Genomic DNA, 17,009 nt, shown 5'->3' with positions numbered 1-17,009 from the left:
TCTGAAACGTTGTCTCCCTCTGCTGGAACACTGACTTCTTTCATTTAATGCCTGCAGACTATAAAAGAGAAACCAACCCAAAAAGTTTGGTTGATTAGTCTGTGGCATTCTTTTAAACTGTTGCTTATGGCGGTCTCTGTGAGCTTCTCAGTGACATTCAGCCATCCAGGTATCCCGCCTGCAGTAGACGGAATGTGGCAATGGAACGCTGGCTGCGCGTGTCATAATAGGCTCTGAGCCTTTATATACCTGCGCACAGCAGCAGCCACCTTCAGTCTGCTGCTGGACAGCCAGCAGCAGCAGCAGCAGGAGAGGTAATTAATCAGCAACCCTCCTGCTAAGGGTAGACAGCTGCTCGTTCCACCCCCCCCCCCCCGCCTTAATTGGTTCTCCTCCCTTCCAACGGTGTTGAGGCGGGTGGGAACAGCCGGGGGTTGAGGGTACTGTGCTAAAAGAGGTGGAGTTATGCAGATCTAAAACGCGTGGATTGCAGCAGCAGCAAGCCGAAAAGTGCAGGCATGTGAGGGATCTAGAGGTTGACAGCATGTCTTCTTAACGGGAGTCCAGGTGGCCATCTCCACAAATGGACTTTTCAGAATCCTTGGGTGGCACCGTAGTCGGAAACCAATTCTGGTTATCGCTTCTCGGCCTTTTGGCTAAGATCAAGTGTAGTATCTGTTCTTATCAGTTTAATATCTGATACGTCCCCTATCTGGGGACCATATATTAAATGGATTTTTAGAACAGGGAGATGGAAAAAGAGCTTGCTCTGTCCACTCCACGCATTGACCTGGTATTGCAGTATCTCCAGGACCGGTGCACCCCTTCTTTAATGCAGTTTCTAAAATCAGAAAGAATTGAATTCAATGCTTTTTGTTCATTTTGCTTGTTTGTCGGATTTTGGGATGGACTCTTTGGCTTTGCTTTTCTTCTCCTCATTGGATTTTTCATGTTAAAAGTTGCAGAAGCCAGATGACAAGCTCATTTTGGTTCAACTTCAGCAACTGTGCATTGCATTGCCATGTAATGTAATGTAATGCAATGCTATCTATCTAGCTCTCCCTCTATACTTCCTTTTGGATAAACAGACATATTAGGCAAGCATTTTGGAGCTTTCACCTAAATAACTACAGGTGGTGAGATAAGCTGCACAATATAATTGACCTTTCAGTATATTGTTGCACACACACCATCTATTTAGCAAATGCCCTTGTTATCAACAGCAGCCTTTTAAACTCACCTGAGCTAACAGGTATGTGAGCTGGTTACTCTGCTGCGCTTAAAATGTCTTTTTTGGTTTGCTACAATGCCTTTTCTGAAACGTTGTCTCCCTCTGCTGGAACACTGACTTCTTTCATTTAATGCCTGCAGACTATAAAAGAGAAACCAACCCAAAAAGTTTGGTTGATCAGTCTGTGGCATTCTTTTAAACTGTTGCTTATGGCGGTCTCTGTGAGCTTCTCAGTGACATTCAGCCATCCAGGTATCCCGCCTGCAGTAGACGGAATGTGGCAATGGAACGCTGGCTGCGCGTGTCATAATAGGCTCTGAGCCTTTATATACCTGCGCACAGCAGCAGCCACCTTCAGTCTGCTGCTGGACAGCCAGCAGCAGCAGCAGCAGGAGAGGTAATTAATCAGCAACCCTCCTGCTAAGGGTAGACAGCTGCTCGTTCCACCCCCCCCCCCCGCCTTAATTGGTTCTCCTCCCTTCCAACGGTGTTGAGGCGGGTGGGAACAGCCGGGGGTTGAGGGTACTGTGCTAAAAGAGGTGGAGTTATGCAGATCTAAAACGCGTGGATTGCAGCAGCAGCAAGCCGAAAAGTGCAGGCATGTGAGGGATCTAGAGGTTGACAGCATGTCTTCTTAACGGGAGTCCAGGTGGCCATCTCCACAAATGGACTTTTCAGAATCCTTGGGTGGCACCGTAGTCGGAAACCAATTCTGGTTATCGCTTCTCGGCCTTTTGGCTAAGATCAAGTGTAGTATCTGTTCTTATCAGTTTAATATCTGATACGTCCCCTATCTGGGGACCATATATTAAATGGATTTTTAGAACAGGGAGATGGAAAAAGAGCTTGCTCTGTCCACTCCACGCATTGACCTGGTATTGCAGTATCTCCAGGACCGGTGCACCCCTTCTTTAATGCAGTTTCTAAAATCAGAAAGAATTGAATTCAATGCTTTTTGTTCATTTTGCTTGTTTGTCGGATTTTGGGATGGACTCTTTGGCTTTGCTTTTCTTCTCCTCATTGGATTTTTCATGTTAAAAGTTGCAGAAGCCAGATGACAAGCTCATTTTGGTTCAACTTCAGCAACTGTGCATTGCATTGCCATGTAATGTAATGTAATGCAATGCTATCTATCTAGCTCTCCCTCTATACTTCCTTTTGGATAAACAGACATATTAGGCAAGCATTTTGGAGCTTTCACCTAAATAACTACAGGTGGTGAGATAAGCTGCACAATATAATTGACCTTTCAGTATATTGTTGCACACACACCATCTATTTAGCAAATGCCCTTGTTATCAACAGCAGCCTTTTAAACTCACCTGAGCTAACAGGTATGTGAGCTGGTTACTCTGCTGCGCTTAAAATTTCTTTTTTGGTTTGCTACAATGCCTTTTCTGAAACGTTGTCTCCCTCTGCTGGAACACTGACTTCTTTCATTTAATGCCTGCAGACTATAAAAGAGAAACCAACCCAAAAAGTTTGGTTGATTAGTCTGTGGCATTCTTTTAAACTGTTGCTTATGGCGGTCTCTGTGAGCTTCTCAGTGACATTCAGCCATCCAGGTATCCCGCCTGCAGTAGACGGAATGTGGCAATGGAACGCTGGCTGCGCGTGTCATAATAGGCTCTGAGCCTTTATATACCTGCGCACAGCAGCAGCCACCTTCAGTCTGCTGCTGGACAGCCAGCAGCAGCAGCAGCAGGAGAGGTAATTAATCAGCAACCCTCCTGCTAAGGGTAGACAGCTGCTCGTTCCACCCCCACCCCCCGCCTTAATTGGTTCTCCTCCCTTCCAACGGTGTTGAGGCGGGTGGGAACAGCCGGGGGTTGAGGGTACTGTGCTAAAAGAGGTGGAGTTATGCAGATCTAAAACGCGTGGATTGCAGCAGCAGCAAGCCGAAAAGTGCAGGCATGTGAGGGATCTAGAGGTTGACAGCATGTCTTCTTAACTGGAGTCCAGGTGGCCATCTCCACAAATGGACTTTTCAGAATCCTTGGGTGGCACCGTAGTCGGAAACCAATTCTGGTTATCGCTTCTCGGCCTTTTGGCTAAGATCAAGTGTAGTATCTTTCGAAAAGGCGGTTTTGGATGTTGGCCGCCCTAGTAGATTGATACATTATGCACACTGGGGTTTAGGCGCTTGTTAGTACGCCAGGTGGCTAATATAGTCATCTGGTGGAAAGCATGGCCCCCCAGGATCGACGCCATTGGGCCGGGGAAGATCGAAAGCCCGAAGTGTGAAGTGCCCCAGGAGTGGTGACCCTGGGGTGCCTTAACTCACTGGGATTGGGAACCCCACTTGAGTTTATGGCACATTTGCACAAGCACTTCAAATTTTCTTTCTTCGCACACACCCTTATTCCGGGCCTTCTGGCCTTAGGATGGGGAATTTTTCAATTCCCGGTCGAAGGTCCGGGCAGTATTATACTGTGAAACCTTCACTATTTATTTAATTTCTTTGTCACTGTGTGTCCACTTATTCACGTGTGTCACGTCCTACTAGGATTTTGTCGGGATGCGGTTCCCTTACGGGTTCCTCTCTTGGCAGGTCTAGGGGGGGAGTGTGTGGCCATCAGGTTCCGCTCCCCCCTGAACCCCCCTGGCTCTCCTCTTTCGGGAGGAGAGCGTTGTTGGCTCCCCTCTTCCGGGAGGGGAGCACAGTCTTTGGCTCCCAGTGCCTTGCTCGGGTGAGAACTCGGGCAGGTGCTGGGGGTAAGATTGGGTCGCCTCTGGCTTCGGCTGGAGGTGGCTTTTTGTCCCTGTTCCTCGCTGTGGCCTTTTGGCTCGGAGGGACGGGGAATGGTTTGGGGGACCCTTCTCCTTTTGGAGAGGGTTTCAAGAAGACCAGCATCCTAGTGCACTTTTTTTGTGGCACTTGTCACTTTTTTAAGCGCACTCGGGTTTTGTACACGAATTCGGGCTTTCGAAAAAAAAAAAAAAAAAATCTGTTCTTATCAGTTTAATATCTGATACGTCCCCTATCTGGGGACCATATATTAAATGGATTTTTAGAACAGGGAGATGGAAAAAGAGCTTGCTCTGTCCACTCCACGCATTGACCTGGTATTGCAGTATCTCCAGGACCGGTGCACCCCTTCTTTAATGCAGTTTCTAAAATCAGAAAGAATTGAATTCAATGCTTTTTGTTCATTTTGCTTGTTTGTCGGATTTTGGGATGGACTCTTTGGCTTTGCTTTTCTTCTCCTCATTGGATTTTTCATGTTAAAAGTTGCAGAAGCCAGATGACAAGCTCATTTTGGTTCAACTTCAGCAACTGTGCATTGCATTGCCATGTAATGTAATGTAATGCAATGCTATCTATCTAGCTCTCCCTCTATACTTCCTTTTGGATAAACAGACATATTAGGCAAGCATTTTGGAGCTTTCACCTAAATAACTACAGGTGGTGAGATAAGCTGCACAATATAATTGACCTTTAAGTATATTGTTGCACACACACCATCTATTTAGCAAATGCCCTTGTTATCAACAGCAGCCTTTTAAACTCACCTGAGCTAACAGGTATGTGAGCTGGTTACTCTGCTGCGCTTAAAATTTCTTTTTTGGTTTGCTACAATGCCTTTTCTGAAACGTTGTCTCCCTCTGCTGGAACACTGACTTCTTTCATTTAATGCCTGCAGACTATAAAAGAGAAACCAACCCAAAAAGTTTGGTTGATTAGTCTGTGGCATTCTTTTAAACTGTTGCTTATGGCGGTCTCTGTGAGCTTCTCAGTGACATTCAGCCATCCAGGTATCCCGCCTGCAGTAGACGGAATGTGGCAATGGAACGCTGGCTGCGCGTGTCATAATAGGCTCTGAGCCTTTATATACCTGCGCACAGCAGCAGCCACCTTCAGTCTGCTGCTGGACAGCCAGCAGCAGCAGCAGCAGGAGAGGTAATTAATCAGCAACCCTCCTGCTAAGGGTAGACAGCTGCTCGTTCCACCCCCCCCCCCCCCCCGCCTTAATTGGTTCTCCTCCCTTCCAACGGTGTTGAGGCGGGTGGGAACAGCCGGGGGTTGAGGGTACTGTTCTAAAAGAGGTGGAGTTATGCAGATCTAAAACGCGTGGATTGCAGCAGCAGCAAGCCGAAAAGTGCAGGCATGTGAGGGATCTAGAGGTTGACAGCATGTCTTCTTAACGGGAGTCCAGGTGGCCATCTCCACAAATGGACTTTTCAGAATCCTTGGGTGGCACCGTAGTCGGAAACCAATTCTGGTTATCGCTTCTCGGCCTTTTGGCTAAGATCAAGTGTAGTATCTGTTCTTATCAGTTTAATATCTGATACGTCCCCTATCTGGGGACCATATATTAAATGGATTTTTAGAACAGGGAGATGGAAAAAGAGCTTGCTCTGTCCACTCCACGCATTGACCTGGTATTGCAGTATCTCCAGGACCGGTGCACCCCTTCTTTAATGCAGTTTCTAAAATCAGAAAGAATTGAATTCAATGCTTTTTGTTCATTTTGCTTGTTTGTCGGATTTTGGGATGGACTCTTTGGATTTGCTTTTCTTCTCCTCATTGGATTTTTCATGTTAAAAGTTGCAGAAGCCAGATGACAAGCTCATTTTGGTTCAACTTCAGCAACTGTGCATTGCATTGCCATGTAATGTAATGTAATGCAATGCTATCTATCTAGCTCTCCCTCTATACTTCCTTTTGGATAAACAGACATATTAGGCAAGCATTTTGGAGCTTTCAACTAAATAACTACAGGTGGTGAGATAAGCTGCACAATATAATTGACCTTTCAGTATATTGTTGCACACACACCATCTATTTAGCAAATGCCCTTGTTATCAACAGCAGCCTTTTAAACTCACCTGAGCTAACAGGTATGTGAGCTGGTTACTCTGCTGCGCTTAAAATTTCTTTTTTGGTTTGCTACAATGCCTTTTCTGAAACGTTGTCTCCCTCTGCTGGAACACTGACTTCTTTCATTTAATGCCTGCAGACTATAAAAGAGAAACCAACCCAAAAAGTTTGGTTGATTAGTCTGTGGCATTCTTTTAAACTGTTGCTTATGGCGGTCTCTGTGAGCTTCTCAGTGACATTCAGCCATCCAGGTATCCCGCCTGCAGTAGACGGAATGTGGCAATGGAACGCTGGCTGCGCGTGTCATAATAGGCTCTGAGCCTTTATATACCTGCGCACAGCAGCAGCCACCTTCAGTCTGCTGCTGGACAGCCAGCAGCAGCAGCAGCAGGAGAGGTAATTAATCAGCAACCCTCCTGCTAAGGGTAGACAGCTGCTCGTTCCACCCCCCCCCCGCCTTAATTGGTTCTCCTCCCTTCCAACGGTGTTGAGGCGGGTGGGAACAGCCGGGGGTTGAGGGTACTGTGCTAAAAGAGGTGGAGTTATGCAGATCTAAAACGCGTGGATTGCAGCAGCAGCAAGCCGAAAAGTGCAGGCATGTGAGGGATCTAGAGGTTGACAGCATGTCTTCTTAACGGGAGTCCAGGTGGCCATCTCCACAAATGGACTTTTCAGAATCCTTGGGTGGCACCGTAGTCGGAAACCAATTCTGGTTATCGCTTCTCGGCCTTTTGGCTAAGATCAAGTGTAGTATCTGTTCTTATCAGTTTAATATCTGATACGTCCCCTATCTGGGGACCATATATTAAATGGATTTTTAGAACAGGGAGATGGAAAAAGAGCTTGCTCTGTCCACTCCACGCATTGACCTGGTATTGCAGTATCTCCAGGACCGGTGCACCCCTTCTTTAATGCAGTTTCTAAAATCAGAAAGAATTGAATTCAATGCTTTTTGTTCATTTTGCTTGTTTGTCGGATTTTGGGATGGACTCTTTGGCTTTGCTTTTCTTCTCCTCATTGGATTTTTCATGTTAAAAGTTGCAGAAGCCAGATGACAAGCTCATTTTGGTTCAACTTCAGCAACTGTGCATTGCATTGCCATGTAATGTAATGTAATGCAATGCTATCTATCTAGCTCTCCCTCTATACTTCCTTTTGGATAAACAGACATATTAGGCAAGCATTTTGGAGCTTTCACCTAAATAACTACAGGTGGTGAGATAAGCTGCACAATATAATTGACCTTTCAGTATATTGTTGCACACACACCATCTATTTAGCAAATGCCCTTGTTATCAACAGCAGCCTTTTAAACTCACCTGAGCTAACAGGTATGTGAGCTGGTTACTCTGCTGCGCTTAAAATTTCTTTTTTGGTTTGCTACAATGCCTTTTCTGAAACGTTGTCTCCCTCTTCTGGAACACTGACTTCTTTCATTTAATGCCTGCAGACTATAAAAGAGAAACCAACCCAAAAAGTTTGGTTGATTAGTCTGTGGCATTCTTTTAAACTGTTGCTTATGGCGGTCTCTGTGAGCTTCTCAGTGACATTCAGCCATCCAGGTATCCCGCCTGCAGTAGACGGAATGTGGCAATGGAACGCTGGCTGCGCGTGTCATAATAGGCTCTGAGCCTTTATATACCTGCGCACAGCAGCAGCCACCTTCAGTCTGCTGCTGGACAGCCAGCAGCAGCAGCAGCAGGAGAGGTAATTAATCAGCAACCCTCCTGCTAAGGGTAGACAGCTGCTCGTTCCACCCCCCCCCCCGCCTTAATTGGTTCTCCTCCCTTCCAACGGTGTTGAGGCGGGTGGGAACAGCCGGGGGTTGAGGGTACTGTGCTAAAAGAGGTGGAGTTATGCAGATCTAAAACGCGTGGATAGCAGCAGCAGCAAGCCGAAAAGTGCAGGCATGTGAGGGATCTAGAGGTTGACAGCATGTCTTCTTAACGGGAGTCCAGGTGGCCATCTCCACAAATGGACTTTTCAGAATCCTTGGGTGGCACAGTAGTCGGAATCCAATTCTGGTTATCGCTTCTCGGCCTTTTGGCTAAGATCAAGTGTAGTATCTGTTCTTATCAGTTTAATATCTGATACGTCCCCTATCTGGGGACCATATATTAAATGGATTTTTAGAACAGGGAGATGGAAAAAGAGCTTGCTCTGTCCACTCCACGCATTGACCTGGTATTGCAGTATCTCCAGGACCGGTGCACCCCTTCTTTAATGCAGTTTCTAAAATCAGAAAGAATTGAATTCAATGCTTTTTGTTCATTTTGCTTGTTTGTCGGATTTTGGGATGGACTCTTTGGCTTTGCTTTTCTTCTCCTCATTGGATTTTTCATGTTAAAAGTTGCAGAAGCCAGATGACAAGCTCATTTTGGTTCAACTTCAGCAACTGTGCATTGCATTGCCATGTAATGTAATGTAATGCAATGCTATCTATCTAGCTCTCCCTCTATACTTCCTTTTGGATAAACAGACATATTAGGCAAGCATTTTGGAGCTTTCACCTAAATAACTACAGGTGGTGAGATAAGCTGCACAATATAATTGACCTTTCAGTATATTGTTGCACACACACCATCTATTTAGCAAATGCCCTTGTTATCAACAGCAGCCTTTTAAACTCACCTGAGCTAACAGGTATGTGAGCTGGTTACTCTGCTGCGCTTAAAATTTCTTTTTTGGTTTGCTACAATGCCTTTTCTGAAACGTTGTCTCCCTCTGCTGGAACACTGACTTCTTTCATTTAATGCCTGCAGACTATAAAAGAGAAACCAACCCAAAAAGTTTGGTTGATTAGTCTGTGGCATTCTTTTAAACTGTTGCTTATGGCGGTCTCTGTGAGCTTCTCAGTGACATTCAGCCATCCAGGTATCCCGCCTGCAGTAGACGGAATGTGGCAATGGAACGCTGGCTGCGCGTGTCATAATAGGCTCTGAGCCTTTATATACCTGCGCACAGCAGCAGCCACCTTCAGTCTGCTGCTGGACAGCCAGCAGCAGCAGCAGCAGGAGAGGTAATTAATCAGCAACCCTCCTGCTAAGGGTAGACAGCTGCTCGTTCCACCCCCCCCCCGCCTTAATTGGTTCTCCTCCCTTCCAACGGTGTTGAGGCGGGTGGGAACAGCCGGGGGTTGAGGGTACTGTGCTAAAAGAGGTGGAGTTATGCAGATCTAAAACGCGTGGATTGCAGCAGCAGCAAGCCGAAAAGTGCAGGCATGTGAGGGATCTAGAGGTTGACAGCATGTCTTCTTAACGGGAGTCCAGGTGGCCATCTCCACAAAAGGACTTTTCAGAATCCTTGGGTGGCACCGTAGTCGGAAACCAATTCTGGTTATCGCTTCTCGGCCTTTTGGCTAAGATCAAGTGTAGTATCTGTTCTTATCAGTTTAATATCTGATACGTCCCCTATCTGGGGACCATATATTAAATGGATTTTTAGAACAGGGAGATGGAAAAAGAGCTTGCTCTGTCCACTCCACGCATTGACCTGGTATTGCAGTATCTCCAGGACCGGTGCACCCCTTCTTTAATGCAGTTTCTAAAACTAGAAAGAATTGAATTCAATGCTTTTTGTTCATTTTGCTTGTTTGTCGGATTTTGGGATGGACTCTTTGGCTTTGCTTTTCTTCTCCTCATTGGATTTTTCATGTTAAAAGTTGCAGAAGCCAGATGACAAGCTCATTTTGGTTCAACTTCAGCAACTGTGCATTGCATTGCCATGTAATGTAATGTAATGCAATGCTATCTATCTAGCTCTCCCTCTATACTTCCTTTTGGATAAACAGACATATTAGGCAAGCATTTTGGAGCTTTCACCTAAATAACTACAGGTGGTGAGATAAGCTGCACAATATAATTGACCTTTCAGTATATTGTTGCACACACACCGTCTATTTAGCAAATGCCCTTGTTATCAACAGCAGCCTTTTAAACTCACCTGAGCTAACAGGTATGTGAGCTGGTTACTCTGCTGCGCTTAAAATTTCTTTTTTGGTTTGCTACAATGCCTTTTCTGAAACGTTGTCTCCCTCTGCTGGAACACTGACTTCTTTCATTTAATGCCTGCAGACTATAAAAGAGAAACCAACCCAAAAAGTTTGGTTGATTAGTCTGTGGCATTCTTTTAAACTGTTGCTTATGGCGGTCTCTGTGAGCTTCTCAGTGACATTCAGCCATCCAGGTATCCCGCCTGCAGTAGACGGAATGTGGCAATGGAACGCTGGCTGCGCGTGTCATAATAGGCTCTGAGCCTTTATATACCTGCGCACAGCAGCAGCCACCTTCAGTCTGCTGCTGGACAGCCAGCAGCAGCAGCAGCAGGAGAGGTAATTAATCAGCAACCCTCCTGCTAAGGGTAGACAGCTGCTCGTTCCACCCCCCCCCCCGCCTTAATTGGTTCTCCTCCCTTCCAACGGTGTTGAGGCGGGTGGGAACAGCCGGGGGTTGAGGGTACTGTGCTAAAAGAGGTGGAGTTATGCAGATCTAAAACGCGTGGATTGCAGCAGCAGCAAGCCGAAAAGTGCAGGCATGTGAGGGATCTAGAGGTTGACAGCATGTCTTCTTAACGGGAGTCCAGGTGGCCATCTCCACAAAAGGACTTTTCAGAATCCTTGGGTGGCACCGTAGTCGGAAACCAATTCTGGTTATCGCTTCTCGGCCTTTTGGCTAAGATCAAGTGTAGTATCTGTTCTTATCAGTTTAATATCTGATACGTCCCCTATCTGGGGACCATATATTAAATGGATTTTTAGAACAGGGAGATGGAAAAAGAGCTTGCTCTGTCCACTCCACGCATTGACCTGGTATTGCAGTATCTCCAGGACCGGTGCACCCCTTCTTTAATGCAGTTTCTAAAACTAGAAAGAATTGAATTCAATGCTTTTTGTTCATTTTGCTTGTTTGTCGGATTTTGGGATGGACTCTTTGGCTTTGCTTTTCTTCTCCTCATTGGATTTTTCATGTTAAAAGTTGCAGAAGCCAGATGACAAGCTCATTTTGGTTCAACTTCAGCAACTGTGCATTGCATTGCCATGTAATGTAATGTAATGCAATGCTATCTACCTAGCTCTCCCTCTATACTTCCTTTTGGATAAACAGACATATTAGGCAAGCATTTTGGAGCTTTCACCTAAATAACTACAGGTGGTGAGATAAGCTGCACAATATAATTGACCTTTCAGTATATTGTTGCACACACACCATCTATTTAGCAAATGCCCTTGTTATCAACAGCAGCCTTTTAAACTCACCTGAGCTAACAGGTATGTGAGCTGGTTACTCTGCTGCGCTTAAAATTTCTTTTTTGGTTTGCTACAATGCCTTTTCTGAAACGTTGTCTCCCTCTGCTGGAACACTGACTTCTTTCATTTAATGCCTGCAGACTATAAAAGAGAAACCAACCCAAAAAGTTTGGTTGATTAGTCTGTGGCATTCTTTTAAACTGTTGCTTATGGCGGTCTCTGTGAGCTTCTCAGTGACATTCAGCCATCCAGGTATCCCGCCTGCAGTAGACGGAATGTGGCAATGGAACGCTGGCTGCGCGTGTCATAATAGGCTCTGAGCCTTTATATACCTGCGCACAGCAGCAGCCACCTTCAGTCTGCTGCTGGACAGCCAGCAGCAGCAGCAGCAGGAGAGGTAATTAATCAGCAACCCTCCTGCTAAGGGTAGACAGCTGCTCGTTCCACCCCCCCCCCGCCTTAATTGGTTCTCCTCCCTTCCAACGGTGTTGAGGCGGGTGGGAACAGCCGGGGGTTGAGGGTACTGTGCTAAAAGAGGTGGAGTTATGCAGATCTAAAACGCGTGGATTGCAGCAGCAGCAAGCCGAAAAGTGCAGGCATGTGAGGGATCTAGAGGTTGACAGCATGTCTTCTTAATGGGAGTCCAGGTGGCCATCTCCACAAATGAACTTTTCAGAATCCTTGGGTGGCACCGTAGTCGGAAAGCAATTCTGGTTATCGCTTCTCGGCCTTTTGGCTAAGATCAAGTGTAGTATCTGTTCTTATCAGTTTAATATCTGATACGTCCCCTATCTGGGGACCATATATTAAATGGATTTTTAGAACAGGGAGATGGAAAAAGAGCTTGCTCTGTCCACTCCACGCATTGACCTGGTATTGCAGTATCTCCAGGACCGGTGCACCCCTTCTTTAATGCAGTTTCTAAAATCAGAAAGAATTGAATTCAATGCTTTTTGTTCATTTTGCTTGTTTGTCGGATTTTGGGATGGACTCTTTGGCTTTGCTTTTCTTCTCCTCATTGGATTTTTCATGTTAAAAGTTGCAGAAGCCAGATGACAAGCTCATTTTGGTTCAACTTCAGCAACTGTGCATTGCATTGCCATGTAATGTAATGTAATGCAATGCTATCTATCTAGCTCTCCCTCTATACTTCCTTTTGGATAAACAGACATATTAGGCAAGCATTTTGGAGCTTTCACCTAAATAACTACAGGTGGTGAGATAAGCTGCACAATATAATTGACCTTTCAGTATATTGTTGCACACACACCATCTATTTAGCAAATGCCCTTGTTATCAACAGCAGCCTTTTAAACTCACCTGAGCTAACAGGTATGTGAGCTGGTTACTCTGCTGCGCTTAAAATTTCTTTTTTGGTTTGCTACAATGCCTTTTCTGAAACGTTGTCTCCCTCTGCTGGAACACTGACTTCTTTCATTTAATGCCTGCAGACTATAAAAGAGAAACCAACCCAAAAAGTTTGGTTGATTAGTCTGTGGCATTCTTTTAAACTGTTGCTTATGGCGGTCTCTGTGAGCTTCTCAGTGACATTCAGCCATCCAGGTATCCCGCCTGCAGTAGACGGAATGTGGCAATGGAACGCTGGCTGCGCGTGTCATAATAGGCTCTGAGCCTTTATATACCTGCGCACAGCAGCAGCCACCTTCAGTCTGCTGCTGGACAGCCAGCAGCAGCAGCAGCAGGAGAGGTAATTAATCAGCAACCCTCCTGCTAAGGGTAGACAGCTGCTCGTTCCACCCCCCCCCCCGCCTTAATTGGTTCTCCTCCCTTCCAACGGTGTTGAGGCGGGTGGGAACAGCCGGGGGTTGAGGGTACTGTGCTAAAAGAGGTGGAGTTATGCAGATCTAAAACGCGTGGATTGCAGCAGCAGCAAGCCGAAAAGTGCAGGCATGTGAGGGATCTAGAGGTTGACAGCATGTCTTCTTAACGGGAGTCCAGGTGGCCATCTCCACAAATGAACTTTTCAGAATCCTTGGGTGGCACCGTAGTCGGAAAGCAATTCTGGTTATCGCTTCTCGGCCTTTTGGCTAAGATCAAGTGTAGTATCTGTTCTTATCAGTTTAATATCTGATACGTCCCCTATCTGGGGACCATATATTAAATGGATTTTTAGAACAGGGAGATGGAAAAAGAGCTTGCTCTGTCCACTCCACGCATTGACCTGGTATTGCAGTATCTCCAGGACCGGTGCACCCCTTCTTTAATGCAGTTTCTAAAATCAGAAAGAATTGAATTCAATGCTTTTTGTTCATTTTGCTTGTTTGTTGGATTTTGGGATGGACTCTTTGGCTTTGCTTTTCTTCTCCTCATTGGATTTTTCATGTTAAAAGTTGCAGAAGCCAGATGACAAGCTCATTTTGGTTCAACTTCAGCAACTGTGCATTGCATTGCCATGTAATGTAATGTAATGCAATGCTATCTATCTAGCTCTCCCTCTATACTTCCTTTTGGATAAACAGACATATTAGGCAAGCATTTTGGAGCTTTCACCTAAATAACTACAGGTGGTGAGATAAGCTGCACAATATAATTGACCTTTCAGTATATTGTTGCACACACACCATCTATTTAGCAAATGCCCTTGTTATCAACAGCAGCCTTTTAAACTCACCTGAGCTAACAGGTATGTGAGCTGGTTACTCTGCTGCGCTTAAAATTTCTTTTTTGGTTTGCTACAATGCCTTTTCTGAAACGTTGTCTCCCTCTGCTGGAACACTGACTTCTTTCATTTAATGCCTGCAGACTATAAAAGAGAAACCAACCCAAAAAGTTTGGTTGATTAGTCTGTGGCATTCTTTTAAACTGTTGCTTATGGCGGTCTCTGTGAGCTTCTCAGTGACATTCAGCCATCCAGGTATCCCGCCTGCAGTAGACGGAATGTGGCAATGGAACGCTGGCTGCGCGTGTCATAATAGGCTCTGAGCCTTTATATACCTGCGCACAGCAGCAGCCACCTTCAGTCTGCTGCTGGACAGCCAGCAGCAGCAGCAGCAGGAGAGGTAATTAATCAGCAACCCTCCTGCTAAGGGTAGACAGCTGCTCGTTCCACCCCCCCCCCCGCCTTAATTGGTTCTCCTCCCTTCCAACGGTGTTGAGGCGGGTGGGAACAGCCGGGGGTTGAGGGTACTGTGCTAAAAGAGGTGGAGTTATGCAGATCTAAAACGCGTGGATTGCAGCAGCAGCAAGCCGAAAAGTGCAGGCATGTGAGGGATCTAGAGGTTGACAGCATGTCTTCTTAACGGGAGTCCAGGTGGCCATCTCCACAAATGAACTTTTCAGAATCCTTGGGTGGCACCGTAGTCGGAAAGCAATTCTGGTTATCGCTTCTCGGCCTTTTGGCTAAGATCAAGTGTAGTATCTGTTCTTATCAGTTTAATATCTGATACGTCCCCTATCTGGGGACCATATATTAAATGGATTTTTAGAACAGGGAGATGGAAAAAGAGCTTGCTCTGTCCACTCCACGCATTGACCTGGTATTGCAGTATCTCCAGGACCGGTGCACCCCTTCTTTAATGCAGTTTCTAAAATCAGAAAGAATTGAATTCAATGCTTTTTGTTCATTTTGCTTGTTTGTTGGATTTTGGGATGGACTCTTTGGCTTTGCTTTTCTTCTCCTCATTGGATTTTTCATGTTAAAAGTTGCAGAAGCCAGATGACAAGCTCATTTTGGTTCAACTTCAGCAACTGTGCATTGCATTGCCATGTAATGTAATGTAATGCAATGCTATCTATCTAGCTCTCCCTCTATACTTCCTTTTGGATAAACAGACATATTAGGCAAGCATTTTGGAGCTTTCACCTAAATAACTACAGGTGGTGAGATAAGCTGCACAATATAATTGACCTTTCAGTATATTGTTGCACACACACCATCTATTTAGCAAATGCCCTTGTTATCAACAGCAGCCTTTTAAACTCACCTGAGCTAACAGGTATGTGAGCTGGTTACTCTGCTGCGCTTAAAATTTCTTTTTTGGTTTGCTACAATGCCTTTTCTGAAACGTTGTCTCCCTCTGCTGGAACACTGACTTCTTTCATTTAATGCCTGCAGACTATAAAAGAGAAACCAACCCAAAAAGTTTGGTTGATTAGTCTGTGGCATTCTTTTAAACTGTTGCTTATGGCGGTCTCTGTGAGCTTCTCAGTGACATTCAGCCATCCAGGTATCTCGCCTGCAGTAGACGGAATGTGGCAATGGAACGCTGGCTGCGCGTGTCATAATAGGCTCTGAGCCTTTATATACCTGCGCACAGCAGCAGCCACCTTCAGTCTGCTGCTGGACAGCCAGCAGCAGCAGCAGCAGGAGAGGTAATTAATCAGCAACCCTCCTGCTAAGGGTAGACAGCTGCTCGTTCCACCCCCACCCCCCCGCCTTAATTGGTTCTCCTCCCTTCCAACGGTGTTGAGGCGGGTGGGAACAGCCGGGGGTTGAGGGTACTGTGCTAAAAGAGGTGGAGTTATGCAGATCTAAAACGCGTGGATTGCAGCAGCAGCAAGCCGAAAAGTGCAGGCATGTGAGGGATCTAGAGGTTGACAGCATGTCTTCTTAACGGGAGTCCAGGTGGCCATCTCCACAAATGGACTTTTCAGAATCCTTGGGTGGCACCGTAGTCGGAAACCAATTCTGGTTATCGCTTCTCGGCCTTTTGGCTAAGATCAAGTGTAGTATCTGTTCTTATCAGTTTAATATCTGATACGTCCCCTATCTGGGGACCATATATTAAATGGATTTTTAGAACAGGGAGATGGAAAAAGAGCTTGCTCTGTCCACTCCACGCATTGACCTGGTATTGCAGTATCTCCAGGACCGGTGCACCCCTTCTTTAATGCAGTTTCTAAAATCAGAAAGAATTGAATTCAATGCTTTTTGTTCATTTTGCTTGTTTGTCGGATTTTGGGATGGACTCTTTGGCTTTGCTTTTCTTCTCCTCATTGGATTTTTCATGTTAAAAGTTGCAGAAGCCAGATGACAAGCTCATTTTGGTTCAACTTCAGCAACTGTGCATTGCATTGCCATGTAATGTAATGTAATGCAATGCTATCTATCTAGCTCTCCCTCTATACTTCCTTTTGGATAAACAGACATATTAGGCAAGCATTTTGGAGCTTTCACCTAAATAACTACAGGTGGTGAGATAAGCTGCACAATATAATTGACCTTTCAGTATATTGTTGCACACACACCATCTATTTAGCAAATGCCCTTGTTATCAACAGCAGCCTTTTAAACTCACCTGAGCTAACAGGTATGTGAGCTGGTTACTCTGCTGCGCTTAAAATTTCTTTTTTGGTTTGCTACAATGTCTTTTCTGAAACGTTGTCTCCCTCTGCTGGAACACTGACTTCTTTCATTTAATGCCTGCAGACTATAAAAGAGAAACCAACCCAAAAAGTTTGGTTGATTAGTCTGTGGCATTCTTTTAAACTGTTGCTTATGGCGGTCTCTGTGAGCTTCTCAGTGACATTCAGCCATCCAGGTATCCCGCCTGCAGTAGACGGAATGTGGCAATGGAACGCTGGCTGCGCGTGTCATAATAGGCTCTGAGCCTTTATATACCTGCGCACAGCAGCAGCCACCTTCAGTCTGCTGCTGGACAGCCAGCAGCAGCAGCAGCAGGAGAGGTAATTAATCAGCAACCCTCCTGCTAAGGGTAGACAGCTGCTCGTTCCACCCCCCCCCCGCCTTA

General features: G+C 45.7%; 12 non-coding genes and 1 pseudogene across 12 annotated transcripts; all 13 read left to right on the top strand.

The window, feature by feature from the left end:
* The first annotated feature begins 636 nt into the window (after positions 1-636).
* Positions 637-827, top strand: LOC141187246 (U2 spliceosomal RNA). The gene has a single exon (XR_012261450.1). It is a non-coding gene; the product is annotated as a U2 spliceosomal RNA (small nuclear RNA).
* Positions 828-1,949: 1,122 nt separating this feature from the next.
* LOC141187245 (U2 spliceosomal RNA) lies at positions 1,950-2,140 on the top strand. The gene has a single exon (XR_012261449.1). It is a non-coding gene; the product is annotated as a U2 spliceosomal RNA (small nuclear RNA).
* A 1,122-nt stretch (positions 2,141-3,262) lies between these two features.
* Positions 3,263-3,354, top strand: LOC141186207 (U2 spliceosomal RNA; annotated as a pseudogene).
* A 794-nt stretch (positions 3,355-4,148) lies between these two features.
* On the top strand, positions 4,149-4,331 carry LOC141185954 (U2 spliceosomal RNA). Its single transcript, XR_012260531.1, has one exon. It is a non-coding gene; the product is annotated as a U2 spliceosomal RNA (small nuclear RNA).
* Positions 4,332-5,457: 1,126 nt separating this feature from the next.
* Positions 5,458-5,648, top strand: LOC141187244 (U2 spliceosomal RNA). The gene has a single exon (XR_012261448.1). It is a non-coding gene; the product is annotated as a U2 spliceosomal RNA (small nuclear RNA).
* A 1,120-nt stretch (positions 5,649-6,768) lies between these two features.
* LOC141187243 (U2 spliceosomal RNA) lies at positions 6,769-6,959 on the top strand. The gene has a single exon (XR_012261447.1). It is a non-coding gene; the product is annotated as a U2 spliceosomal RNA (small nuclear RNA).
* A 1,121-nt stretch (positions 6,960-8,080) lies between these two features.
* LOC141187242 (U2 spliceosomal RNA) lies at positions 8,081-8,271 on the top strand. Its single transcript, XR_012261446.1, has one exon. It is a non-coding gene; the product is annotated as a U2 spliceosomal RNA (small nuclear RNA).
* A 1,120-nt stretch (positions 8,272-9,391) lies between these two features.
* On the top strand, positions 9,392-9,582 carry LOC141187240 (U2 spliceosomal RNA). The gene has a single exon (XR_012261445.1). It is a non-coding gene; the product is annotated as a U2 spliceosomal RNA (small nuclear RNA).
* A 1,121-nt stretch (positions 9,583-10,703) lies between these two features.
* LOC141187238 (U2 spliceosomal RNA) lies at positions 10,704-10,894 on the top strand. Its single transcript, XR_012261443.1, has one exon. It is a non-coding gene; the product is annotated as a U2 spliceosomal RNA (small nuclear RNA).
* Positions 10,895-12,014: 1,120 nt separating this feature from the next.
* LOC141187237 (U2 spliceosomal RNA) lies at positions 12,015-12,205 on the top strand. Its single transcript, XR_012261442.1, has one exon. It is a non-coding gene; the product is annotated as a U2 spliceosomal RNA (small nuclear RNA).
* A 1,121-nt stretch (positions 12,206-13,326) lies between these two features.
* On the top strand, positions 13,327-13,517 carry LOC141187236 (U2 spliceosomal RNA). The gene has a single exon (XR_012261441.1). It is a non-coding gene; the product is annotated as a U2 spliceosomal RNA (small nuclear RNA).
* A 1,121-nt stretch (positions 13,518-14,638) lies between these two features.
* On the top strand, positions 14,639-14,829 carry LOC141187235 (U2 spliceosomal RNA). Its single transcript, XR_012261440.1, has one exon. It is a non-coding gene; the product is annotated as a U2 spliceosomal RNA (small nuclear RNA).
* A 1,123-nt stretch (positions 14,830-15,952) lies between these two features.
* Positions 15,953-16,143, top strand: LOC141187234 (U2 spliceosomal RNA). The gene has a single exon (XR_012261439.1). It is a non-coding gene; the product is annotated as a U2 spliceosomal RNA (small nuclear RNA).
* The last annotated feature ends 866 nt before the right edge of the window (positions 16,144-17,009 follow it).

The sequence above is a fragment of the Phyllobates terribilis genome, unplaced genomic scaffold, assembly GCF_046119375.1.
Source record: "Phyllobates terribilis strain yellow unplaced genomic scaffold, ASM4611937v1 Scaffold_40__1_contigs__length_11209783, whole genome shotgun sequence".
Classification (NCBI taxonomy): domain Eukaryota; kingdom Metazoa; phylum Chordata; class Amphibia; order Anura; family Dendrobatidae; genus Phyllobates; species Phyllobates terribilis.
The sequence above is the reverse complement of the archived record's forward strand: the minus strand, read 5'-3'. Positions and strand labels throughout refer to the sequence as shown.